This window comes from Cetorhinus maximus, chromosome 15 (assembly GCF_964194155.1).
Source record: "Cetorhinus maximus chromosome 15, sCetMax3.hap1.1, whole genome shotgun sequence".
Classification (NCBI taxonomy): domain Eukaryota; kingdom Metazoa; phylum Chordata; class Chondrichthyes; order Lamniformes; family Cetorhinidae; genus Cetorhinus; species Cetorhinus maximus.
Genome location: NC_135893.1, coordinates 68,366,024 through 68,393,179, shown reverse-complemented (window position 1 = coordinate 68,393,179; position 27,156 = coordinate 68,366,024). Strand labels below are relative to the sequence as shown.

The window sequence follows — 27,156 nt, the reverse complement described above, 5'->3', positions numbered from 1 at the left end:
CAAACAAGTTGGTGTGTGTGAGAATGCAATTTGTGTAAATGGCTGATTTTTAAAATTGGCATCGATGGCACAATTTTAAAAAAAAACGAGAAATATGTAAAATAGGGCTAAGTTTGGAATACAGCCAAACTTTAGAACCAGAAAATCTCGAGAGTTAACCAATGAGTTCTTGTTGAAGAGCTGTTTTATTGCTTGGACATGCTCAGCTACTGGAGTTGTTATGTGGAGCAAGGGAAAGTTTTTTTTATAATGAGTTGCCCAACAGTGTGACAAAAGGTGATGATTGTTCGACATCCATTCTCGATGCTCCTTATGACATTTATGCAATGAATATAACAACTGTGGAACTGGCTTACACTCAATTAATAGATGTTTTTAAAGTTGCTGTATCTCTGGAGACCTATGTTAAGATTCATAATAAAACAAATATAAAGTGTTTGAATGTTTGGATTTAACTTAGATAATACGAGTTTAGTTAACATTTTATCAGCATTTAAATAGTGTTCCCTTTTATTGCACATATCACATTACTGGACTACTCGTACTTAAGTCGTTTTGAATAATACTGTGTCCCTCTCTTAAAGTGCTAAATTGTGGGGGATCAATTCTTTGAGGGTTGGAGTACTATTTTAGCTGTTAACAGAAACATGATCAGATCCTATTCTGTCTGGTCCTTGCCTTCATCCACACACAGGTTTACACTTTCTATCAGGAGTCACTGGATAGCAATGGGGGCAGGAATGGAGCTGATTTCTTCCCCCTCCTCAGGCTTAGGATGATGCTTGCTCAATTGCCCTTCCAGCCAAGATCGGGGCACTCTGCACAATCTGTGACATACCTGGCCTATGATTCAATTGGTGGGTTTAATCATTGGAAGCAACGATTAAATAACATTACAGGACTTCAAAGATACTTAATTGACTGTAAAGCGCATGGGGTATCCTGAGGCTGTGAAAGTCACAATATGAATGCAAACCCTTTCTTCCTTCCTCCTGTCCTCAATTTGTTCCTTCCTTCCTACCTCTTCTCCTCCATTCCTCCCCGAGCAATCCATTGCTGAGATGGTGTGTTTGTGTATGTAATGAAACATGCTGCGGTGGAGAAAATGCATTACTTCCTTCATAATTAGAAGGCAGCTGGCATGGTTTAGTTAGCACCAGATCCATTATAAACCATCTTTTCATTTTTGCTTGCTCTGTATATATTTGTGTTCTGTTTTCATGACAATCTGACAGCAAATTTGGGCAAATAAACTCTAATGACTTGTGACTGCTCTGAGGAAGAGTGATCACACTGACACCAATGTCCTTGAGAAGACATGTTGCAAGACACCCGCTTTAGCTGATGCCAGTGGAGTGTAATTGCTCCACTTTGAGCAAATTAAAAACTGCTGGGTCTTTGTGGAGAGGCAATTAAAATTCAACTTTTAGAATAAACCTCTCATTTAAAGATTACTTTGGGTACCTCTTGGAGTAAGTGCCTTCGCTTTAAAGCAAGTCATTTTACCTTAATTTGTTGAACTAGTGAAATTGAAAGCTGCTGAATACACTGCACTGTGTGATATGAATCATTTAAAAGTAAATTTTAAAAAAACACATGCCTATAATCCAATTACAAATGTAAACTTTGAGCATTATCTACATTAGAGTGCTGGGCTACAAACAAGGCCTTGGTAGATTCACGGCACCTCATTCATTGCTACAAGAATTAGATATTTAGCCGAAACAGTTAGACTGACAACTGAAAACCTCTTATCACCTTCTTGCAACATTTCACAGAAAGCCTTCAGCTCTGGAACATCTTGGAAGGAGCATATAACTCCAGCCAAATCACATTGTCCAGCTATTATGTTGCAAAGCTTTTCCCAGGTTTTCCACCCACGTTTAAGTTTACATGCTGCTACAAGTTAACTTGGCACCGAATTTCACACTTGGCTTTAAAATAAATTCAGGCATTAACCTGTTTGGTTTTGTCTAGGTAATTGGATATGTAAATCAGAGTGTATTCAATACATTTTCATAAAGGTGTCGTCAGGTTTTACCTTAGAGTCCTAATGATGAAATAATTCATTTAGCTAGGAACTGGAACAGGAATTCAACTCTTTGATCTTGCTCTGTCATTCTGTTATACCTCAACTCCAATTAGCCACCTTAGTTCCATTTCCTTATCCCCTTACTCAACAAAAATCTAGCGACCTCAGTGTTGACAGATACTTTTGTCCCAGCATCTCTAACTTTTTGGGCTAAAGAACTCCAGATCTCTATGGTCCATTCAGTTGTCTGCCACACTGCTATGTTATCTTTATCAGGGTCAGTCTTGGCTTTAGAATGTCAGTCACTTTTAGCTAATAGTTTCATGTATTTGCTCCAATGTTGGGATTAAGTCAATTTATATATTTAGTCTTCTGACTAACCTAGAAACAGGGGTTTTAAGCCAGGTAGGGTCATCAGGAAGATTTCAAATGGAAGGACTCACCCATATAATGGGGGAATAAAAGTTGTCAGTGAGTCAGTCTGTGGCTCCATGCACTTCCTGATAGTTGGTTAAAGAGCTACAGTGACAGAAGTTTGGGAATAGGTCACTTGCCCACTGTCTAGGTGGTGGAGTAGTCTGTGACATAGGCTGGGTTTAAACTTTGGAATATATCTATTGAGTTATGTCATTGAGGTGCAATTGGATTTCCAGCATTGGCAGCTTGAGAACTACTTTAGCTGTAGAGGTTGTTCTCTAACAATAGACAACAAAGTTAAAAGTTGACCTAATTGTGTCTTTGACATGATCATTTCAATCTTTTGACTCAGACAAACAATTGCTTGGAAAATCTGCAATTGGAGTCACTGTATAACCAATCAGAAGCTAATGTCTGCAATGTATGTCCCACCTCCAAAATGGATGATTCTGTCCCAGAGGCAGAATAAAACCACTGAAGTACTGCATTTAAATTTACTTTTTGGATGAGATGTTAAGCAAAAGCCCTGTCTGCCCTTTCAGATGGGTGAAAAGATACCGCGGCACTATTTCGAAGAAGAACTGAACAGTATTTAACCTTAAACCAACATCACCAAATCAGATTATATGGTCATGATCTCAATGCTGCTTGTGAGAGTTTGCTGCACACAAATTGTCTGCCATTTTTTCTACATTACAGCAGTGACTACACTTCAAATGTACTTCATTAGTTGCACAGCGCTTTGGGACACCTTGAGGTCATGAAAGGGTCTATGAGTGCAAGTTAAAACTACTTTTAGCATCATCATCCATGGTTATTTATGAATGGTCAACTGAAGGGTGCTGGAATTCCATACAGCTGCTGGAAATCTGAGTTGAGAGGAGGAGAAAGTATATTTTTAACGTACAAATAAATGTGAATTAATAGCATAAATACAAAGGTGAAAGACTGCGGATGCTGGAAATCTGAAATTAGGAGTATAAACAGAAAATTCTGGAAATACTGAGCAGGTCAGCTAGCATCTGTGTAGCAAGACAGCCTGACCTGCTGAGTATTTTGGTGTTTTCTGTGAAAGACTTCGTATCAACTTACATTTAAAACAAGTAGAGAGTTTCTTGCTTAAGTGTTTAACAGGGCAAAATATGACTCTGAAAAGTCTAGGCCTTATGAAGATGTGAATCAACAATTGTGTTTCAGGTGCACAGATTATAAAACTGCATAAAAGCAAATTCTGTTCTTATTATAATTCAAATGTCAGAGTTTGTTTCCACTGTCTTGAAGGGGAGAAGAATAATTTAATTTTTAACCACAAACCTTTCAGTTTATGAAAGTGAAAATGAGTATGGATTTGTATTTGAATAGGGAAAAGATTGGAGGACTAAGGAGAAAAAGCAGGGAAGTTGGACTAATTGGATAGCTGGCACTGCCATGGCAGGCTGATTGGCTTCCAGTAAGATTCTATGGTTCTATATGGTGATATATGATATGGTGTTACAGCCACAATCAACCCATTAGATAAAATGACAATTTGTGGATTTTAAAGTAAAATACACAATGCCAGGCATTCTTAAACTTAACATCCCTCTTAGGAGCCAATATCAGGTTTAATACTCACAGAAATTAGATTATGTGAGCTCTCTCTGGATATTCTTCAAAATGATTTGGATTATACAGTATTTGGTGAAATTGCCAAATGCCTCTTTGGAGATAATAATCCAGCAGTTTCAATGTTTAGGCATTCTGGTGCTCATATAATGAAAATTTAGCCCTTGCCATTCCATTTAGGATTTCTTCATCCAATCTTCATTCCTGAGTTATATATACAGAATGCCTTAGTAACAACACCTTTAATGTAGTAAACATCCCAAGGCATAGGTGGCGTAAAAGATATGTCCAAATAATTCTCCTTTGTCCCTCAGAACCCCTGGGCATGTGTTACAAATTTCCGTCTATGTTACTTTGGGTTCAGAATCATTGGTCACTCCCATAAGTTGACCCCAAACCTCCCTGTAATCTTTCCAGTATCTTTACAGCTCTAGTGAACTGATAGCGTGACCCAGGGGCATATCAGGGTGAGGTGCGGGTGTGTCTACACGCCGAGTGTTTACAGTATCAGGATGAGTGCGGGTGTGTCTTTGTGCAGAGAATGTGCTAAGTAACATAGTGAATACGAGTGTGTCTATGGATAGGGACTCTGCACTGTATTTAGGTGAATGGAGGTGTGCCTTTGGGGAGAGAGTGTGCACTCTGTTATCGGTAAATGAGGGTGTCCCAGTAATAATGGAATCATATCCTTTTTTTACCTTAGTACTGTATTATGGTCTATTCACATTTTATTCAGGTGAACTCTATCAAAATATTGTTTTCTCCTCAGTGTCTCAGCCAGAAGGAATGGATATGTATTCTGGATGTAAAATAAATAGAAATTGATTACCACTACATCAGGGAGTATCTAGGCAGGACTTTCCCTGAGCAGATTTAATAGCTGAGGTAGAATTCATGGCACGGTAAACTAATGGCCTATGTAGGCAGCAGTCTTGAGTGGCAAATTGGCCTCACTTTGTGATAAACTTTCTCATCTCTTGCCTGTTTGAGGGCAGCCAATTATCCCTCCTGATGTGGAAACATCACCTGACAGCAATGAAACCTAGCCTGATACCCAGTAGTTGAAGCCATTTGGCCCATTGTGCCTGTGCCAACTCTTTGAAAGAGCCCAATTAGTCCCATTCCCCTGCTCTTTCCCCATAGCCCTGCAAATATTTCCCTTTAAGTATTTACTTAATTCCCTTTTGAAAGTTATTATTGATACTGCTTCCACCACTCTTTCAGGCAGTGTTTTCCAGATCACAACTGGTTGCATAAAACAAATTCTCCTCATCTCACCTCTGATTCTTTTGCCAATTACCTTAATTGTGTCCTCGAGTTACTGACCCTTCTGCCTTTAGAAATGGTTTCTCCTTACTTACTCTGTCAATCCCTCCATTATAGCTTCTATTAAATCTCCCCTTAACTTTCTCTTTTCTAAGGAAAACAGCCCCAGCTAACTGCTAACAACAGTTCGATGTGGCAGGAAGGATTGCCCACTCCCGTGACCCTGAGAGCTGTGTTGGTCAGAGTATAAATTCCAGTGGAGCCAGGAAGGAGCCATTCTGGAGAGCAGCCTAATGGTCCTTCTGGTAATATGTTGTGAATTATACTGACGATCTGCCTTTCATTATGGAAATGACCCAAAGATGAGGCAAGCCTATCACAGATTTGCAAGTGTAAAAATCAACTGTGGAAAATCGCAGTCTGCTAGACCCAAGATAAGATGATGCTCCGATCGGAATCAGACACCTTGCTCTGGACAGGAAAAAACAGGTTGTCTCTTCTGCTAGTAGGCACAGAAGACCCTAACCAATTAACACCTAACAGCACCAACTTGTATCTTTCACTTAGAGAATATTCCAAAACATTTGACATTAAGGGAAGGAAAAAATTAATTAAAGAGATAATGAATAAGCAAATGCTTAGTCATGGTAGAAGAGTCAAGAGAGATGACGGAAAGCTTGGTGAAATAGATAGGTTTGTGATGGTGTTTAAAGATGGAGAGAGATGTGGTGAGATAGAGGATTTAGAGAGGGAGTTCCTTGGCATAGGAACCTCTCCCACCATTAGCAGGATGAAGGGATGGAATTATAGTTTGAAATAACATGTAAAGATTTAATGAAAAATTCTGTGTACGTTTAACAAATTGTCCAGCACATTCAGAACCAAAAAGGTAAAATGTGCAAAGGTTAAGGGTGCACACTGTCCCAATTACCAGATCACTGGGCTGTGATATATGATAGCGATACAAGTACACTGCTGCCTTACTCAAAGCCCTTGAAGTGTAATCACTGATGTAACATAGAAAATGTGGCAGCTAATTTGGAGAAAGTGAGGTCCCACAAAATGAGCTGATAATCTGTTTTAGTGATGCTAGTTGAGGGATAAATATTGGTTAGGATACTGGGAAAAGCTCCCCTGCTCTTTTTCAAATAGTGCATGGGATTTTTTGCATCCACCCGAGAGAGCAAATGGAACCTGAGTTTAGCATGTAGTCCAAAATGTAGCACATTTAACATTGCAGCACACCACTAGAATCCCAATTTAGATTTTGTGCTTATGGCCTGGATTGGGCATGGAAGGGCCATGAGTTGGCATGGAGGATATGAGGGGCCATTGAGGTGGGTGGGGTGCATGAGTTGGCATGGGGAGTGGATCGGGGGTTGGAGTGGGGGGGCTAGTGGGTCTAAAATATCACAATACAAGTGGGACGGAGTCCCAGAGCGCCAAGGTGGGCCTTTTAACCAGCCCACCTCAGCACTCAGCTACCCACTCTCCGCTTTTGGGGGCAGTGAGCCAGACTCTATTCTGCGCCTGCCACCCATCCACATCTCCACCCCTCCACCACACTCCCTGGAGTGAAGTTAGTGCGATTTGGAGGCCTTTATACTGAGGTGGGTGAAGGAAACCGGGAAATTTCCCGACTCAAGCTACTGGCCTCGGTAGCGATGTGCATGGATTGGGGTTTGTACCCACAGTCTTCTCACTGAGAGGTAAGGGTGCTGCCCACTGAGCCACAGCTCACAAGGAATAAGGTTCTACCTATGTGAATATGGCTACAGATATTGGCCAAAGATCTGGATCAGATTCTAAGAAATTTGATTTTCTTCTTCAGTTTTTCTATCTGTTCAGAAACCTTTAAAAAAGCACTTGAGAACAACTGACATTAGTGCTTTTCTCCCATTGGAGCCTGGGAGAAATGCATAGAATAAACAATTTTTTTTTTTGCGTTGTATTTGCTTTCAGTGCAGAAATGCTAACACTGTCCTCAAAGGTTAATTGATTTCCTGCATGTCTGTGCATGATGGGTATATCCAATCATGTAATCTCACTACTGGAGTGACGTGCTGTAGATGCTGTGATAACAGAATGTATGTTCACTTGTACAAAATGGTAGTGAGGGAAGGTACGAATTGAAGATTTTTTTAAAACATTCACTTGATTGAACCATTGATGATGATGGCATCTGTCCATCTCGATGGACTGTGCCCAGGGTGTATGTCACTTCTGTACTGAACATATGTTGTGGCTGTAGAGGTCGATTTGTGAGTGGCAGTCCCTTCCACAGTTGATACAGATGAATAGCATTGGCTTTTTTCCTTCTGGTGGGCTCTCTTATCCGCCATCTGGTCATTTCTTTTGACCTCTGCTTTTTCCATGCCCTTTCTGACTGCTTATCTCTATGCATCGAGCCAAAAATTACTTCGGAACTCAATAATGTTATTGCACCAAAATTATTGCAAGCTATATCATTCATTTTGTTTGTCGGATAGTTAAGGCATACTTCACTTTTTCTTCAGGTTTTGTATTTTAATATTCTAAGATGACTATGTATCCCTGTTTAATAGGGAAAACCTCAGCAGGCCTTGCAAAATCTGTGGACAGAGAAACAGAGCTAATGTTTCGAGTCCTTATGACTTCTTCAGACTAAAGAGAGGTAGAAATGTTTCTGTTTTTATTTCAGATTTACAGCATCTACAGTATTTATTTTTTGCTTTTATTTATTAATAAGGAGTATGTTGGTTTTTGTTACCTCTGTCTCAGTGCAATGTTTTGGAACCAATATTCATTTCCTTTTTAATTCATATCATTGTACCTCACTGTTGTTCTCTGCCAGGATCTCTCTCCTGTTAAGTTTCCTATGACTGAGCCATCGAGTAAAATATGTCTTGTACGACCATTCCACCTCTTCTGGTCGAGTTATGATCACCTCTCCTTGCGTAATAGTATTTAGTACCAGAAAGCTGCAAGAAAAACACTATGGACGTAACCTTAACCTAACTCCATCCCTTGCAGGAGTCCCACACAAGTTTTCCTTATTTTCAAATAGTACGATGAGACCTTTTACATCCAGTTGAACAGGTGGACAGGGTCTCAGGTCAATGTCTTGTCTGGAAGGTGGCCCAACCAACAGTGAAGCACTCCTACGATTTGAATGCAGGAGTTAAGTCATACTGCAATTATATAGAGCCTTGGCGAGACCACTCCTGGGGTATTGTGTACAGTTTTGGTCTCCTTACCTAAGGAAGGATATACTTGCCATAATCGGAGTGCAACAAAGGTTGACCAGCAGACTGATCCCTGGGGTGGCAGGATTGTCCTATGAGGAGAGATCGAGGAGACTGGGCCTCTAAGAATGAGAGGTGATCTCATTGAAGCATGCAGTATTCTTACAGGGCTCAACAGGGTAGATGCAGGAAGGATGTTTCCCTGGCTGGAGGTGGTGGTCTAGAACTCAGAATAACAGGTAGGCCATTTAGGACTGAGATGAGAAGGGATTTCTTCACTCATAGGGTGGTGAATCTTTAGAATTCTCCCAGAGGGCTGTGGAAGCTCAGTTATCAAGTATATTCAAGACAGAGATGGATAGATTTCTAGATATTAAAGATAACAAGGGATATGGGGATAGTGCAGGAAAATGATGTTGAGGTAGAAGATCAGCTATGAGCTAGTTGAATGGTGAAACAGGCTCGAAGGAGCAAACTCCTGCTCCTATTTCGTATGTTCTTACAGTACTGCATTGTAGCGTCAACCTAGATTATATGTTAGAATCTCTGGAATGAGACTTTGAAGCAACAGCCTTCTAACTCTGAGACGAGCATGGTACCACTCAGCTAACTTAAAATCTAAAGCACTGTACAGCTTGACAGTGGGGGAGATACAATGTGCATTTACCATTTAAAGTGGTGTGATTTTGATTGATGTTGTCTTGTCAGATCTGATTGCAAGAGAAAATATTGCATCTGCTGCTGTATTTAATCGGTTAGCTCAGTTGCATAGATGGCTAGTGTGTGGTCCAGAATAATACCAACAGCATGGGTCCAATTACTGTTTTGGATTAGGTCAACTTGGGGTCTGGTTCTTTGCTTTGCCCCTGAAAGTAGAAGGCAATGGCAAACCGCCAGTGACAAAAACAGCGAAGGAAATGGCTCAGGATGAAACATCAGCAAGCAACGAGCCAAGGACCTGCCTTTAGGCAGAGTACACATGAATGAACTGTATATAACTTAAATTAAACATATGGGTGTCTACACGATACATGATACCATAAACGTTCTGTCATGGAAGATTCTGGATCACTACCACTGACAATAGCCATTTTATTTTTCTTGCTCTTCCAATTACAACAAAAAGAACCTGTATTTATATGAAGCCTTTAATGTAGTAAAACATCCTAGTGACTTTACAGGAGCCACATTTAATATATTTCTGTGGTTTGGGGTCCCTCCCTTCAAAGGAACACTGAAGCACTGCAAGGGGGTCACATGAAGAGCTAACAGCGATTAGAGCTCCAAGTTATGAGGAGAGAGTTACAGAATGTAACTTTTTTCTTTGGAGAAAAGAATACCCAGTGAGAATGTGATTTAAAACGCTGAGTGGTACTAAAATGCTGAGATGTAAGTAGGATATTTAAGTTTGAAGGCACAGATTCAAATAAGGTAAAGATTAGATCATTTGGGAGTAGGATAGTTGAATTGTGAAATTTCTGTCCTCTACAAAGCTGTTGATGCTGAGGCATCAACTGAAAATTTCAGAACTGAGTTTGAAAGACTTTTGTTAGACAAGGGTATTAAAAGTTATGGAACCAAGATGGGTAGATGGAGTTTAAAATTCAGATCGGACATTCAATTTAATTGAATGGTGGAACAGGCTCAAAGGGCTGAATGGCCTATTCTGGTTCTTGTGTTCCAATGGGAATAAGGCCCACCAGAAATGGTGCTGTATTGATTCCTGTCTTTCATGAAGGAATGAATAACTGCCTTGGGGCTAAAATCACACTGGTCGGTATATGTAACTACATTGCAACAGCATTTAGGAAGATCCCTTGGGTTGATAGTAAAATTGTAAATCCCATGTTAGTAATTGTAAGTTGCATGATGGCTTAAGGAGATGGCCTACTTATTGAAATTGCCTTGTTGCTGTAAACACAAGTTAAAAGTGTTCAGAGAAATCCTTGACCATTATAATAGATGTAGATTAAATTCATCTTTATAATATGATAATCAAGGCAGATTGAGAGGGTTGAGGGTGGGTATGTGTTTGACACCAGGCCATGGTTGGGGAGAAGATGGGAGGGAGGGTATGGATGAGACATTGATGGGGTGGGGTGGGGTGGGGGCGCCAGGAGAGATTTGGAAAGCATTAGATTTCCTGGGGGTGGAGGGCCATTGCTGTGTAGGTTAACAGATTACTTGGGGGTTTGGGGGAAGCACTTCTCCTGCTGGCCCACAGGTAGTGCTAAAAAGGCACTTAGCTATTTCATGCAGCAGTGACTGCCTCCCTTTAGTTGCTAAATTAAAACTGGAAGGGAGAAAAAAAACAGAACAACGCTGCCTCATCAAAATATTTAAATGAGGGGTTTGCCTCCTGGGAGTGAGTTTGTTTGCTCCACATCCCTCCTCCCACCTCGGTTAAAACCAGAAGTGGGCAGGTTTGAGATGGGTTGGGTTCGGGTTTAAGATCTTTTACATTTTTACTTCCCTCAACCTTTCCACCCACTTCCTCCCCTGCCTTGTTTCAGGTGAGTTAAAATTCCGCCAAATGAGTTAGAATAAGAAGCAATATGACACATATACTGTTATTGTTCTCTTTTTAGTACAGTTCACCCTCCCTTCCCAGAAGAGCAAGGAGCACCTCCTAGTTCAAATACACTTGATATTCTTTGTTCATCCTGCACACAATGGAATGCTTGAGATTACATAGAATTTCTAGCATGGGAATAAACCGGTCAGCCTATGTTGCTGCTTATGCCCCACACAAGTCTCCTCCCACCTCTCTTTGTCTCACCTATCAACATTATCTTTTATTCTTTTCCCTCTTATATGTTTATTTAGCTCCATCTTAAATGTTTCTGTTGTTTGCCTCAACTGCTCAATGTGGTTGTGAGTTCCACGTCCACTGAAGCCCAGTTGTAACCTATAGTGTAGGTTTGTGTCACTTGAGGTAATGTTGACTTTAGGTATGTGATATTGATTTGGCCACTCATTTTCACACCTCTTCCAATTTTTTTATTTCTGTTGAAGTGAATATAAATACAAATCAGGAGAGATGTACATTGTGTGTCTGAATAGGTACTGCCTGTTTGACATCATCACTCAAGATCAAAGTGACCCCTTCCAAACCTGAGCAGGAAGTTTCTGTCCACAAGCATATCATGCTTCCTTAAAGACCCTAAACACAATTCCTTCCTAATCCCTCAGTTTAGCTATTGCAGGTACTTTATCCCAACTTATTTTCTTTTTCATTCTTGCCATGTGGTCGTCATTGGCAAGGCTGCCATTTATTTGAAGGCCTCCTTCCCAGGCCATTTCATAGGGCACTTAAGATTCAATCACTCTGCGCTGGAAATAAAGCTAATGAAGAACAACAACCAGACTGACTGATAAATGAACTGAAGTTATTAACTTTGCAGTGAACTTATTTTAGGTTGGTTGCAATTGGCACTCTCTCCCACTCACAATTAATTATAACAGTCATCTCATTCATAAAAACAGCAGCAGACAAGCATACTATGTTAATGCTCTTAACGGTCATGTAGCCATTTCAACTTATCATTCATTTTAGGTGTCACTCATTATACCACGTCTGGTTTTATTCTAACTTGTGGGAAAAACAGAATTGCCCTGAGTTCATTGTAGAATTCAAGGAGCTGGAGAAGGTATGCGCAAAGAACACGAAGTGGGAGAGTGTTAAACTGCCATGGCATGTGGGTTAGATGATGGAGTTTGTTTTGTTTGTTGCTACGCCAGTAGTCAGGATCTGAGGCTGAGAAATTAGGTGAAGGGTCAAGTCCATAGTCTAGGACATAACCAAAGTTGACATGAGTAAAAGAGAAGACAAGGTATACCAAAGCAGATAGAATAGGATTTCAAAGAAATGGCAGATATACTGTTACCAGGGAAACTTAATACTTGAGCTGAGACTGGCCAACTGTTATGTTAGAAATTAAAATTAAGCAATGTTGAGATCTGTATCCCAGTACTCTCTTTAAACTGCCTGTGCCCGAAGCTCTGAAATCCCCTCCCTACACCTCTCTGCCTCTCTATCTCTCTCTCCCGTAAGATGATGCTCCTTAAAACCTACCTCTTTCACGAAGCTTTTGGTCATCTGCCCCAATAACTGCTTATGTGACTCAAGTGTCAAATTTTATTTGATAATGCTCTTATGAAGTACCTTACAACGTTAAAGGTACTATGTAAGTTGTTGTATCTGGACAGTTTTACGGTAATGGAGAAGAATGAGTTCAAGTAGGAGATTGTGTGACGAGTCTTGATTCAAACTAATGTAAATTTGCAAGTAGGCGATAAAGCATTTTGGCAATCACATCTGGAGCATAGGAGAAAGTATTTAATGGAATGGAAAGCGAACATACCTCTGGGCACCTTTGACCATCTTTAACACCTTTGCTGAAGGTTTGATTAGGGATCTATCGTAAAATTCTCCATAAACATCTTTAACTCCCCAAATATGCAAAAAAAATCCAATTTCATGTGAGATTAGCTAAAGGAAATGATACTATTTTGATTTTAATTTTTGGTAGATACAATGGCTCTGAATTTCCTCAGGCACTACTTTGCAGTAACTTGGGTGGAAGGTTAATGGGACCATTAGAAAAAGGATGTCAATGGTCATTTTTAGCTATTTCCCTGGGGTGTCCACAGATCTGCTGGAGAAAGCCAACGGAGATTCCAGGCGAGGTACTGGAAAATTCAGAATATCAATCCAACTATAATAAACTTAAAATTTTATTTTAAGCTTACAGCCTTTAGACCATCACAGGAAGCCTTTCCCAAAGCACTTTACACTCAATTAAGTACTTTTGAAGTGTTGTAGGAAACATAGCAACCAATTTGCAGGTAGCAAAGTCCCACAAACAGCAACAATAGGATAATAACCAGATGAACTGTTTTGATGATAAATATTAGCCATTACGCCATGGAGAATTTACCTGCTCTTATTTAAATAGTATCATGTGATCTTTCATATCCACTTAAGCAAGCAGGTGGAGTCTTGGTTTAAGATCTCCCCTGAAATACTGTAGCCTTGACAGGAGTACCAGCCTAGATTCTATGCTTAAGTCCTTGCAGGGGGTGCAGGATGTGGTGGGGCAGTGGGACTTGAACCTACAACCTTCTGATATGGAGATAAGAATGCTACCCGCTGAGCCATAGCTGACCATAAGCAAAGACTGGGGTGAGAGAGGAGCTAATCTGTTAACAGCCGGGGGTGAGGTGAGCCTCGTGTGGCCCATGACACATGAGTATCAGAGTCTCGCACTGATATTAGAAGCACGATTGGTTTGACTTTGTAGCAGCTGCTCTGTGTTGCAATATCAGATGAGGAGGAAAAATGAAAAAATTTAATAAGCCAAAACTGTTGTTCAGGAGAATCAAGGATTGTACATCACTGCCATTGAATCCTATGAGAGAAAAGATTTTTGCACCTTTCCGACAAGCTGTCATAAACATAGAAAAATACTGTTCTGTGTTTTCTATCATTTAAAGGGAAGTGGTTGTTTCAAATGGTGTGTTGGCATTTTGATTCATAATATATATCAATTTTTACCTCAAAAGCAAATGCTACTTGTTTATTTTTTGCTCATTTTTTGTGCTCATTACAGTGAAGAATGTCAGTACTGGTGTATGAAACACTTTTCACTTTTGGCATTCAATGTCAGCATTTAGCACATCCTAGCATGGCTGAATCATTACTAAAACTCATTTTAATTAGCTCTAACAGTGTGAAGTAATATGTAATAAAAACTGAAAATGCTGGAAATGCCCAGCAGGTCTGACAACATCTGTGGAGAGAGAAAGATGGTTAACGTTTCAAGTCTGATGAAAGGTCACAGATCTGAAATGTTCACTCTGTGTCTCATCCCATAGTTGCTGCCAGACCTGCTGAGCATTTCCAGCACTTTCAGTTTTTATTTCAGATTTTCAGCATTTTGATTTTGTGAAGTACGTGTCTGTTAACTCGTGTGTGTGTGTGTGTGTGTGTGTGTGTGTGAGAGAGAGAGAGAGAGAGAGAGAGAGAGAGAGAGACAGGGAAGGTTGCATATTAGGATATGTCTGTGCATGGGTGTGTTCGTCTACTATTTAATAGGATGTAAACTCTGCACTTTCTTTGTAGATTGTTGTAAGAACTAAGACACAGAATGTTTGTGGTATATTACGATGGAGGAGACAAAGTTTTAATAAAACAATACAGGAAACATCTCTAACAGAATTCTAATGATATTCTGATGACATGAGATTCAACCCCAATGTCATTAAGAGCATCAACTCAGAGGTGCAGCATTTAGTGTGGCTTGGCTCCTATCTATGGAATGTTCACCAAAAGAAAAGGTGGAATTTATTCCAATGGGATTGGAATTAAGAAAAATGAATTTTCAGCAACAGAAAAATGCACCAGCTCCGAGAAGCCTGTTCAGTTTCAAAAGAATCCTATTCCAAGTGCCACCTTGGATCAGTAGGTAGCTTTTCTATCCATGTGTCCAAGGTCTTGGGCCACTCGTGTTCTTCAGTTTTGACCATATAATTTAGATGGAGGCTTCAATTGAGTTCTATATTGAGTTTGTACTCCAAAGGAACATGCAATGAAATGCTACGCTGTGACCTTATTTATTACTATAGGTGGAAATAACACATCTCATTGCACAATTCGAAGACAAGCAGGAGCTTTTCTTGGTGGGTTTGATAATTTTTCTCCCACAGCACCACCCACCTGGTCATTCATTGTATTGGTGCTTGTAGAATATTGTTGTGGTTGTCTTCAAAGGTAACAAATTGAATGTGAAGCAGTTTGAAGCATTCTAGGAGATGTGATGTACATGAATGACAGCTCTTTTATACTATTTACATGGGTGGTTTTCCTTGCTGTTTTATTCTAGAAACTTATTACATTTCTGGTAACAATATTCCACCTGGCTTCCCCTTTCGCCCCTAATAATTTTCAACCGAGTTGGTTGTTTTTTTGGATCTTTTGCAATAATGAATAATTTATCTAAGACTTACAATTCACTTCACAGAACACTGCAGAGCCAGTTATATTTGTGATGAGAGATGTCCAAATGTTTTTGTGGAACCCATGAACATGTTTTGGCAAGTGCGCTGGGAATCAAAGGCTTGACCATAATAATGATTTGGGCAAACACGTGATCACCACAAGATTTTTAAAGCGCACAATTAAATAGTTTAGTTGTAGTTTTGTTGTTGTACAGTTGCCTGAGGAGGAAATGGAATCACTTGAGATCATTTCCTTCCCTAGCACTCTGCAATTCCAGTTCATCGTATAATAAAATTTCAATTTGAAAACTGCACTTCCCATTGCCAAATTTTCTTTCAGTACTGCAACACTTGTTACCGCTTTAATGAAGCTCTCCCGATGGATTGGTGAGAAATTATCATATCCAATGGAGACCTTAGCCATGCCAGCCAAGGTGGTTCTAGATACAATATCCAGTCTCTGCAAAGTTATACCAAGAATTTACAAAGTAATAGCTTTAACATGGTGAAGCTGCTTGACAAACAGTGGACAGAAGACACCAAGTGGGAATTGAAAGAAAAATGGAGAGGAGGTGACTGAAGGCATTGAGTTAGATCTTGAGGTGGCTTTTGAAGAAGAGATGTAAGAAGGAAAGAATCTGCTATTCCAAATCACCTTTCACAAGCTCAGGACATCCCAAAATGATTTACAGCCAATGAAGTTCTTTTGAAATGTGGCCACTGTTTCAAATACAGGAAACATGGCAGCCAATTTACACAAGACATGATTCCACAACCAGCAATGAGAGAATGGCCAGATAATCAATTTTAGTGATGTTAGGTGAGGGATAAATATTGTCTAGGATTCTGGGGAGAAGTCTCACTCTTTTTCAAAATAAGGTCCAAAATGCATTATTTTTATGGCCATGTGAGAGGTCAGATGGGCCTTGGTTTAACATTTCATCCGAAGGATGGCACCTCCGACAATTCAGCTCACTCCTGAGGAGTGTCTGTTGGGATTTTGCACTCAAGTCTGTGGAGTGCAACCCACTGAGCCACACTAGAAACACTGACTTGGAATCAAAAAACAACCAATGAAAGTAGAAAGCATCTGCAAAGCAGCTTGATCAAGAGGAAGCTGTATTTTCCTTTGCTACTGTTGGAAAATCTGACCTAAGCGGGAGCAAATGCCATTTGCAAAACACAGCAGCCATTTGAACCTGAGAGTATCATGTGATGCTGTTTTTACGAACTTCCCAGAAGTAAGGCATCCTTTTTGGTATTTTTTTTCCATTTTGTCATAGATTGCTTCCCTTTATCTCATTGTATTGAACTTCCTATATACTGAGTATGAGTTTTTATAAGCTTATCAGAACATTGCATTTGCTGTGGAAAGAAAGCAATAAAGGAAGTGTGTTATTAATAACATGCTCTCTAAAATCCGTGAATAATTTATATTCATTAAAGCTGCCATCAGTCTTTAGGCTCCATAAACCATTTTGTAAAGCTGTGGAAAAATACTACAGACTGCTTCTCTTTGTAATTGTTTTAAACTAAATCACTGAGACTGCAATTCGAATAATTTAACAGTGAATTAACATGCTTCTTATTTATTACATTTTTAAAAATACATATAACTTTTTCCCCTCAAATAAAAATGAAACAGAAAATGCTGGAAATACTCAGCAGGTCTAGCAGCATCTGTAAAGAGAGAAACAGATGACCTTTCATCAGAACTGGAAGGTGTTAGAAATGAACAGCTTTCAAGCAAATGCAACGCGGGGAAAGGGTTGAGTGGACAGGGGATGGGGGTTAGGGAATAAACAAAGGGAAGGGTTTGTGATAGAGTGGAGGGCAGGAGTGATTAATGATGGTCAAGGCACCTATCTAGGGTCTTCTACCCTTCACCCACCACCCTCCACCTCGCCCTGGCCAGTGTTGCACACGCACCTCAAGATTTTATTAATGCCTCTGCTTTATCCATAATATGCCCTCCTTCACAGTGAGAATGTGCTTCATCCCACAACCTTAGCGATTCCAATATCAGTAGCTCAATGCATGGGGAATTTCAGATCAAAACAGAAGACCTGCATGTGCACTATGCTTCTGGATAGTAATCATCATAACTGCTTTGGCGGCTGTGATGTGACAGAAAATGTGCATGTTCTGAAACTTGTTAATGACTTGTAGCTTTTCAAGGGTTAGCGCACAGTCATAAAAGCTCACTGATTGGTCTAGCGTGGTAGCAAGCCAGTCAGAGCAAAACCATCCTGACTTGATCGCAGTTCATGCTAGCTTAGCTGACCTTAGACAGGGCAACAGTTGTTGTGCTACAACTGGGTTCAGCACCCCTGGGCTGCAAAGTAGGAATAAAACACAACCTGAATTTCATGCTCAAGTGAGACTTGAACACAGAACCTCCTACCTCAAAGGCAAGAATGCTACCACTGAGTCACAGCTAATCAAGGGTAAGAAAAAAAGGAACTTGAACCTGAAGCTGGGCACGATAGTAGATGACAAATGACTGGGAACTGAATATACCGGGTATAAGGTCTACAAGAGAGACAGGGAAAATGGTTGAGGGGGAAGAGTAGCCTTAAGTGATTAAGGATGAAACCACTTTGGTGTAAGAGAGGATATAAGGAGAGGTAAGATGGCGGTGGTGACTTTGGTTGTAGCTCGCCATTTTCTCATTGCTGGTTGTGGAATCTTGTCTCGTGTAAATTGGTTGCCATGTTCCTGTATTGGGATTCCTGCATTGTATAAATGCAGAGATTATACAAACACATAGCAAAGGCAGAGAGGTTTTAATGGAGGATTGTAACCTTCAAAATAGATTGGGATAAGCAGACTAGCACACATCAGAAAAGTACTGAATTTCTTGAGTGCGCCTGGGATTTCGTGAGGATATGTCCGAGAGATGACAAGATGGCGGCGGGTGGTGCCATATTAGATTTAGTAATGAGCAATGAGCCAGATTTAGTTGACAGTCTAATGGTGTGTGAACATTTACCTAATAGCAATCATAATATGATTGAATTCAATCTAGTGTTTGAAAGGAAGAAACACAAAATAGCCACTGAGATACCAGATTTAGGTAAGGCTGACTTCAATGAGATGAGACAGAGACTGTCCAGAGTAAAGTGAGTAAATTTGTTAATGGGAAAAAGGACAGAAGATCAGAGGTAGGTATTCAAAAATGAATTTAGTATGATACAAGACCAATTTATATCCCTAAGGACCAAGAGCTATAGTTGTCAAAAAACAGCCATGGATGACTAATGACTAAGAGACAACATAAAACTAAAAGAAAAAGAATACAAAACTCCACATACGGCACCAGATCCTGGCACATTGGAAAGAAATGAAGAACAGAGAAAGGTGAGAGCTACAAAAAGGGAGTATGAAAAGAAAGTTGAAAGGGCCACCAAAATCAACACAATTAGGAAAAAGAAAGTGGTCAGGAGCAATGTGGCCCTTCACAGCTCATGACTGTGATATTGTCAATGGAAATAAGGAAATGGTGGGCATGCTGAATAATTACTTTGTATCAGCATTTACAGTAGCAGAAGTGGTCACCATCCCAGAAACCCCAAGGCAACTAATACTGAATCGGGGACAGAGACTCAGCAAAATTAATTTAAACAAAAAGCATTGATGAAGAAATAATGCCATTAGGGTGGCAAGTCGCCAGGACCAGATGGTTTCCATCCCAGGGTTTTAAAAGAAATGGGTGAGAACATTGCAGATGCCTGAACTACAACCTTCTAAAGTTCACTTGGTTTGGAAACTATTCCTTTAGATTGGAAAATTACTACAACCCATTTTGCTATTTAAGAAAGGTGAGAGTAGAACCAGCAAATTAAAGACTAGCCAGCCCAACATCTGTTGTTGAGAAATTACTAGAGGCTATAATTAAGGATAATATGACTGTATACCTTGAAAATTTTCGACTGATGAGAGCGAGCCAGCATGGATTTGCAAGGGTTGACCATGTCTGAGGAGCCTGACGAAGTGACAAAATAATGGACAGGGGAACGTCTATGGATGTTATTTATGTAGATTTACAGAAGGCATTCAACAAAATCCTTCATTAGAGACTACGAAAATTGAAGCCCATGGAACTGAAGGCAAATTATTGACATGGTTAGAAAATTGGTTGGGCAGTTGGAACCAGGAAGTTAGCATAATGGGCAGGTACTCTAATTGGCAGGATGTGACTAGTGATGTCCTGCAAGGATTTATGTTGGGAGCGCAACTATTCACTGGCCGGGATTTTAAGTGTCTGTTGGCGTTGGGCATGACCGGTGGTGAGAGTGGTTAATATGGCGCAATTGGTTTCACAATGGCGTGAAATCAGTTTGTGATTGTCCGCTCAACCCGCCGATGGTGGGCCACATTCCCTGCCGTTGGATGTTGGGAACCTCATTGTGATACATCAGCATACCATTACTAGGCCTGCCCACCAGAATCGTCCCCCACCGCTAGATCGTCCGTCCACATTGACGGGAAAACACGCCGACATGTTTCACAACAGCACATATGCGATGTGCATTTGGCTGGCTACACTTCACTCGGGACTTCAAGGTTTGTTTGCCTACCTTGCTTCGGTCAGCGCTCACAGTCATCAGCGCCAGGCTTCGCAGGCAGCACCACATCACATTTAGGTGTAGGTCTCTACCGACCAGAACAGCCATATGTGGGTGGCTTTTCAATGGCTGTACTGCTAGGGCTTGCTTGGCGAAAGGGGAAGAAGTGGCCTCAGGTGAGGGAAGAGGCTGCAGGATGAGAGCTGTACTGGGGAAGGAGGGTATCCCAGGGTGTGTGTGGGGGCAGATGTTGATCTGTGCAAGTAGCCTCCTGATGGTGATGCCTGAGGAGGCAGTCTCCAGAGGAGGTGAGGCCAGATGGACATGTGAGGGTATGTGTGTGAGAATGGGTGACGTCCCTTGAGCTGGCAGTGGGTGAGATGCCAGTGAATGTGTGATGGGTTTGAGTGTGTGAGTTTAGAGTGATGAGATGGTTGCCATATCCTGGCTGCACGGATGAGATCATTCATCTTCTGTCTGAATTGGATGGTCAACCTCTTCTGTGCAGCATTGGCACTAATCACCACTGCCATCGCCTACCAAGCCCTAGTGGTAATGTAGCTGCCCCTCCTGCGGCCAGGGCGGGGGTCTAGGACATCACAGCGGCCCTCCACCGCATCCAAAGGGCGCTCGAGGGCTACAGTCATCTTGCCTTTCGGGGCCATGTCTTCTTTGCTGCAGTCCTGGGCTGGAAGCACTGAGCGTGGCTGTACTTTCAATGTGGTGCCTGGCATGATGAAGCAGCGAGTTAACAGCGTGGCAGGTGAATGACAGACCGCCCACCATGGAAACGGCACATTTCCTGGGAATGTATACATAATATGGCGGGTTTGGGATGATACAGCGTGAAAACCCACCATCGCGGCCAGCGGGTAAAAGTATTGTATTTATTAATGACTTAAATGATGGGATAGAAAGCTACATATCTAAATTTGCCAATGACATAAAGATGGGCAGCATTGTAAGCAGTGTAGATGGAAGTGTAAAATTATAAAAAGAGACTGATAGATTAAGTGAAGGGGCAAAATTGTGACAAATGGATTTCAATGTAGGCAAATGTGAGGTCATCCACTTTGGGCCTATAAAGGTTAGAACAGAGTGCTTTCTAAATGGTGAAAAGCTAGAAACAATGGAAGTTCAAAGAGACTTGGGTGTTCAGGTACATAGATCATTTAAATGTTATGAACAAGTACAAAAAATAATGAGAAAAACTAATGGAATGCTGGCTTTTTTTTCTAGATGACTAGTATATAAGGGGTAGAAGTCATCTACACAAAGCCCTAGTTTACCACACTTGGCATATGGTGAGCGGTTCAGGCCACTGCACATTAGGAAGGATATGTTGGCCTCAGATGGAGTGCAACATAGATTTACCAGAATTATACCTGGATTCCAAGGGTTAAATTAAGAGAGATTAAATAAACTAGGGATGAGTTGCTTGAATTTATGAGGTTCAGGGATTGACGTTTTCAATAATATCTTGAGGGGAACAGATAGGCTGGCTAGGTAGGAACTATTTTGGGGAGTCTTGGACTGGAGAACATAGGGCAGAATTTTCTGCTTTGATGTGCTGGGAGGCGGGCCCCGCACGTCAGCACATAAAATGATGCGCGGTGATGTCGGGCGAGCATCCTGACATCACTGCGTGCCATCGCAATATTTCGCTGGGCGGGCGCGCGATGAAGTTCCACGCGTGCCCGCCATTAATTAACGGGCTAGTTAAGGCCCTTAAATCATCAATCGATGGCGATTTTCAGCTGCCCGTGAGATCTTCAGGTCGGCGCACGGGCGCAACGGGCAGGTGGGTAAGAGACTTTTTAATCAAACTCATCCATGGGTGGGATAAGAGGGCTCAGTGGGGTTGTCAATCTGGTCTGTGAGTATTTATTGCAGAATACAGAACAAAGGAGCCATTCTCAGCCATGGTAACACATCTGGTTTTAATTTTCACCATCAGAAGTTCTCACAAAGTCAAAACAAAATGTTTTTCAAGCAGAAACAAATAACAAGTCTCTAATCTAGGGCCAACACAAAAGCACCAACGAGAAACCCGTGGTGTGCCTAAGATGCCTTATGCTTACGTTTACGGGTGCTACGTCTTGGTGCCGCCCCATCGGTCGGAGTGGCATCTGAGACAGCCTGCTCACTCTGCTGTCCTGTTGGCCTCAATGACCTTGGCGGCTGCCCTCTGGCCTGTAGAGCCTGTGCTGGCCCTGTCTGAGAGCGATCTGCCAGGTCCACAGGTGGCATCTCCCCAGTCGTCACAGCCTCACCCGATGAAGCGGTCACTGGGAGAGGGGTGGGGCAGCTGTTGCCCCCATCCGAAGCGCCGTGAGAGGAACCCGCAGATACAACAGGCAGCTGCTCCACTGACGTGAGGTCGCCCCGGACCTCCCCGCTCACCGTCAATGGATGGGCAATGAGCTGGAAAGCTTGAAGCCCACACCATCTCCCACTTTGGCAATGACCAACTGTGGCCACTGGCGCTGTGAGGACTTGCAGGTCCAAGCGTAACCCTAGGAGAAGCTGCTTGTTCTCCTGGATGCCCCTCTCCACGAGAGTCGCCACTCTCTCCATGGAGGAAGCATGATGCTCTGCCATGAGGCTCATTGCATCAGTGATGCTCCGCGTGGACTCCTCCACCATGGACACCAAGCGAAGCATAGTCTCATGTATCACTTCCAGATGCTCCCACACACCCGGCCGCATTTCCTGTGGTTGTTGCATCGCAGACGACTCCAGAGGCACATCATCACGCCCCGACTCAGCATGTGCCTGGTCCCCTGCAGTCCTCCGATTGCTGGCGCCATCGGCACTCTCTGTCTCTGCCAGCTCCTCCAGTGATTGTGAAGTGCCCTCTCCACTGCGCCCCAGGACACTAGCCAATGTTGCAATGCCCACCGAGGTGCTAGTATCTGTGCTGGTGCCTGACTTGCAGAAATGGTGTGACGCAGGTGACACTTGAGGGCCCTCAGGTGTGAGAGGGGCTTCTGGAAATCCTCCTGGTGGCCAGGCTCTGATGATGCTGAAATGAACAACAAGGACAGTGGATCAGTTAGCGTGCACACAGTGACACACTTCATCCCTTTCCCCCTGGCTCATTATGCGCTCAACCTTCCCGAACCTATGGACACTAATATTGGTGGGGTGGCAAATAGTCAGGAGGAGACCCTTACATTACAGGCGGATATAGATGGGCTGGTCAGATGGCCTAAGGGATGCCAAATGGAATGTTATGTGGATAAGCGTGAGGTGCTGCACTTGGGCAGGAGAAACAAGGCACGAGAATACACGAGGAATGGTAGGACCGTGGAAAGTAAGGAGGATCAGACGAACCTTGCTATGCATGTCGACAGGCCTGTTACAGGAGCGGGACAGGTGCACAAGGTATTTAAGAGGGTAAAGGCAAACTTGCCTTTATTAGCCGAGGAATAGAATATAGGAACAGGGAGGTCATGTTTCAAGTGCAGAAAACGCTGCCTAGGCCACAGCTATAGTTCTGCGTGCAGTTGTGAAATGTGCTTCACAGGAGGGATGTGATTGGAGTGGAGAGCGTGCAGAGGTCGTTGACCAGGATGCTGGCTGGGCTGGAGAGTTTAACTTATGAGGAGACATAATATAGACTGGGGTCATTTCCCCTGGAGCAGAGGAGATTGAGTGGTGAAGTGATTGAGGCTTATAACGTTATGAGGGGCATAGATAGGGTTGACAGAAAGGGACTTTTCCCCTTGGCAGAGGGATGAGTAACCAGGTGGCATTGATTTAAGGTAAGGGGCATGAGGTTGACAGATGATGTGATAAACAACATTTGCACACAGTGTGTTGGGAATGTGGAACACACTGCCTGAAAGGGTGGTAGACGCAGAAACCCTCCTAACATGTAATAAGTATTTGGATGTTCAGTTACGATGCCATAGCATACAAGGCCATGGGGATAGTGGTGAGAAATGGGATAAGGCGACTTTGGAAGGTGCTTGACACGTGCATCTTCGAAGGGCCGAGGGACCTTTGTCTATGACCCACACCTCTGACTCTATCACTCCGTGACTGAGCAATGTTGCAATAATAACAAATCAAACAATCATCAGCGCTATGGATGTTGGGAGGACAGAGCGGATCTCACTGTTGGCCTCAAATACCTGGCCGTTCCACCCGAGCCTCACCGACACCAGTTGACCTGGGTGCATGGGCCCTCTCAGGCTCCAGGGCCTCCTGTTCGATACGGCTTAACATCGTGAGCTGGGCCTGGCCGCCTCTAGTCCTCGAACGCTCACACGCATTGTGAGCATTCTTCTCCTGAAAAACAGAGAAAACCATTCATTGCGGCTAATCGTACATGGACTCTGCACGCGCACGCCGCACCCCAACCACAGTGGCCCATATCAGGCCTCCAGTGCCTCCTCTCCCCACTACTGCTGTTCAGTCACACAAAGATAGTACGCCTGCTCCCAACTCCCCCCTCCCCCCCCGCCCCACACACACACAATGGCCATCTTGGACACATTCTGCTTAAATCACTTTAGGAAACACGGTTTTAGATCCCATAGCAAGGAGGTGCAACTACGTGCAGCGTCGAGGGCAGCAGATGGCTCTTTGCCACGAAACCTTGAGGCTCCCCTTCCACAATCTCATCACCGTGAATAGGACATGTGTTGGAGATCTGAGTATGCGCCCAGCTGCATCTCCTGCAGGTTGCCCCCAGAATAATTATGTGCAACTAAGAGCAACACATGGTGCGGGGGAGAACTCATCTCCTCATGAACCACTGAGGCTGATGTAAGCATGGGCGCTATCTGCTTGACCACCCAGTGTACGAGAAATGCCCAACCTGATTCCATGCAGTCACGACAGTAAGACTTGGGGGGGCAGTGGGTGGCGGCCTCAAAGGCTAAGGCTACCTGCTGGGTTAAATGCCCAATGCCAACATGGTATTCAACCTGCCAGAGCGCAATAAATCGTTGAAGCTCTTGCGACACTGGATCCAGGTGCGCCGCACCACGTCGCGGGAGCTCACCATCTCCACCACCCCCTCCCATGTGGGGGGGCCTCCTCCTCCCATCCTGGGGGACCAACACCTCCCACCGTGCTGCCACCTCCTTGAGGAGGGCAGCAAGGCAGTCATCAGAAAAGCGAGGGGTGCATTGGCCTCCCCGCTGGCTTACCCTGCAGCCTGCCCTGCTCCTCTGCCCTTCCCTCCAGCCTGCCCTGCTCCTCTGCCCTTCCCTCCAGCCTGCCCTGCTCAGCCGACCCCCTGCGGTGCGACCTAGAAGTGGCCATTGTGAGGCTGCCAGGCCTTCCTTTAAACAGACTGCCGGGTCGCCATTGGACCCCACGGTCTGTGCGTGCCCGCCGCAGCCCGCACACTCCTGCTATTCACAGGAGTCGGAAATACGCTGGGCGGGCCTTAATTGGGCTGCCCGTGCAAAATGGTGGCGCAGCCCCGATTGCAGGTGCCAACCGGGTCCGCGCCCGCCCGCCCGCGGCCAGTCCTGCTCCTCCCGCCCGACAAGCAGAAAATTCTGTCCATGATCTAAAAATTAGAACCAGACTTTTCAAAAGTGAAATTAGAAAATACTTTCAAACGCAAAGAGTGGAAGATACTTTGAATGCTCCCTGACAAACTGCAATCGATGCTAGATAAATTGTTAATTTTAAGTTGTAGGTAGATTTTTCTTATCCAAAGGCATTAAGGGAAATGGGGCAAAGGAGGATATATGGAGTTCGGTCACTCTCAGCCAAAATCTCAGATGGTGGAACAGGCTCGATGGGCTAAGTGGCCTACTCCTGGTCCTGTGTTCCTTTTTTCCTATGGTTGATTTTGACAAGTTGGTTGGATTATCTGTACCTAAATTGTTCAATTAATGTCATCCACTTGGAAAAAGGGCATTCGAGTACAGTGCTGTTCTGTCTTTTAACTAAAGGCTCCACTTTTCTCATTGACATTTATTCTTGTTGCCAAAGGCTGAAACATACCTTAAAATATTAAAGGCCTTTGTAAAAACTAGCTATCCTGTATGTAGAGCCACTTCCCTTTAAGAAGCAACATCCCTTTTTTCCCACCGCTCTCTGTAAGTACCCCAGTAAGGCCTGCTTACATATGATCTCCAGCCCACCTCCCCTTCTCATGAGCTTGCAATACCCGGGCCAATGTCGACCACGTTAAATAAATGACGCTGATCCCACAAAATCTGATATCTGCCCCTAATCCACGAGGAAGGCCAGACGGAAAATTTCTACTGGGGGCATCCAATGCCTCATCCTGATTCAAGCATAAAATATTCCCCAATTATCCAATTCAAAAAGCTCAGCCATTAAAACACAGTCAATTTCATTCCAGACAGCCGCATACTTCACTAGTCTAATCTCCTTTGTGTGCAATGTTTTATCTTAAATTTGTTGTGTTTTGTTTAGATGGAATCGCTAAATGAATGATTAAGTGGGCTCTGGTACAAATGTTTGCAAATTAGCTGTTTGTATCGGCAGCTTAAAGTCTTGACCTCAGCAGAATACAGCTCGGCAATGTGACAGTGATTTGATCAGGCTGGGGCACACCTGCTGTGATAATTAATACCATTTTTTAAAAAAGGAGTTTGCTGTTTGGAACAGGACTGAGGAATTGAAGATTTGGCAATGATGGACATGGTTAAGGTCTGTGTGGACAACGATGGTCCCTGAACTGTTGGAATGTTCAGGGTGTCATGTTGAGGGAGACAGTTGTTTAAGGATGGTTAATGTAGGATGTAAGACCCTCTAGAGGGTTTCTGGTTTTATCTTTGGGAGGAGTGGGATGTGGGGACTCTTTGTAGGACCTTTCATCAAGAGGTGAATTGGGTTGTACAGGATGTGTGACAAGAACTGGCCTGGTGGGCTGAGTGGCCTTTCATAACATCAGCGCTCCTTACATTCTCAATCTGTAGGGACCAATCCCTAAATTGTATCTTGTGAATCACTTTTTGGGGAATTTACAGATTGGAAATTGAGAGATTGGAGGCAGAATCATCCCTGTTTGCACAAAGTGCAGTAGCAGGTGGGAAAAAAAATTGTT

General features: G+C 42.9%; 1 protein-coding gene across 1 annotated transcript in view; it reads left to right on the top strand.

The window, feature by feature from the left end:
- card11 (caspase recruitment domain family, member 11) overlaps positions 1–27,156 on the top strand; it is a 225,828-nt gene that overhangs the window by 735 nt on the left and 197,937 nt on the right. The window lies entirely within an intron of this gene.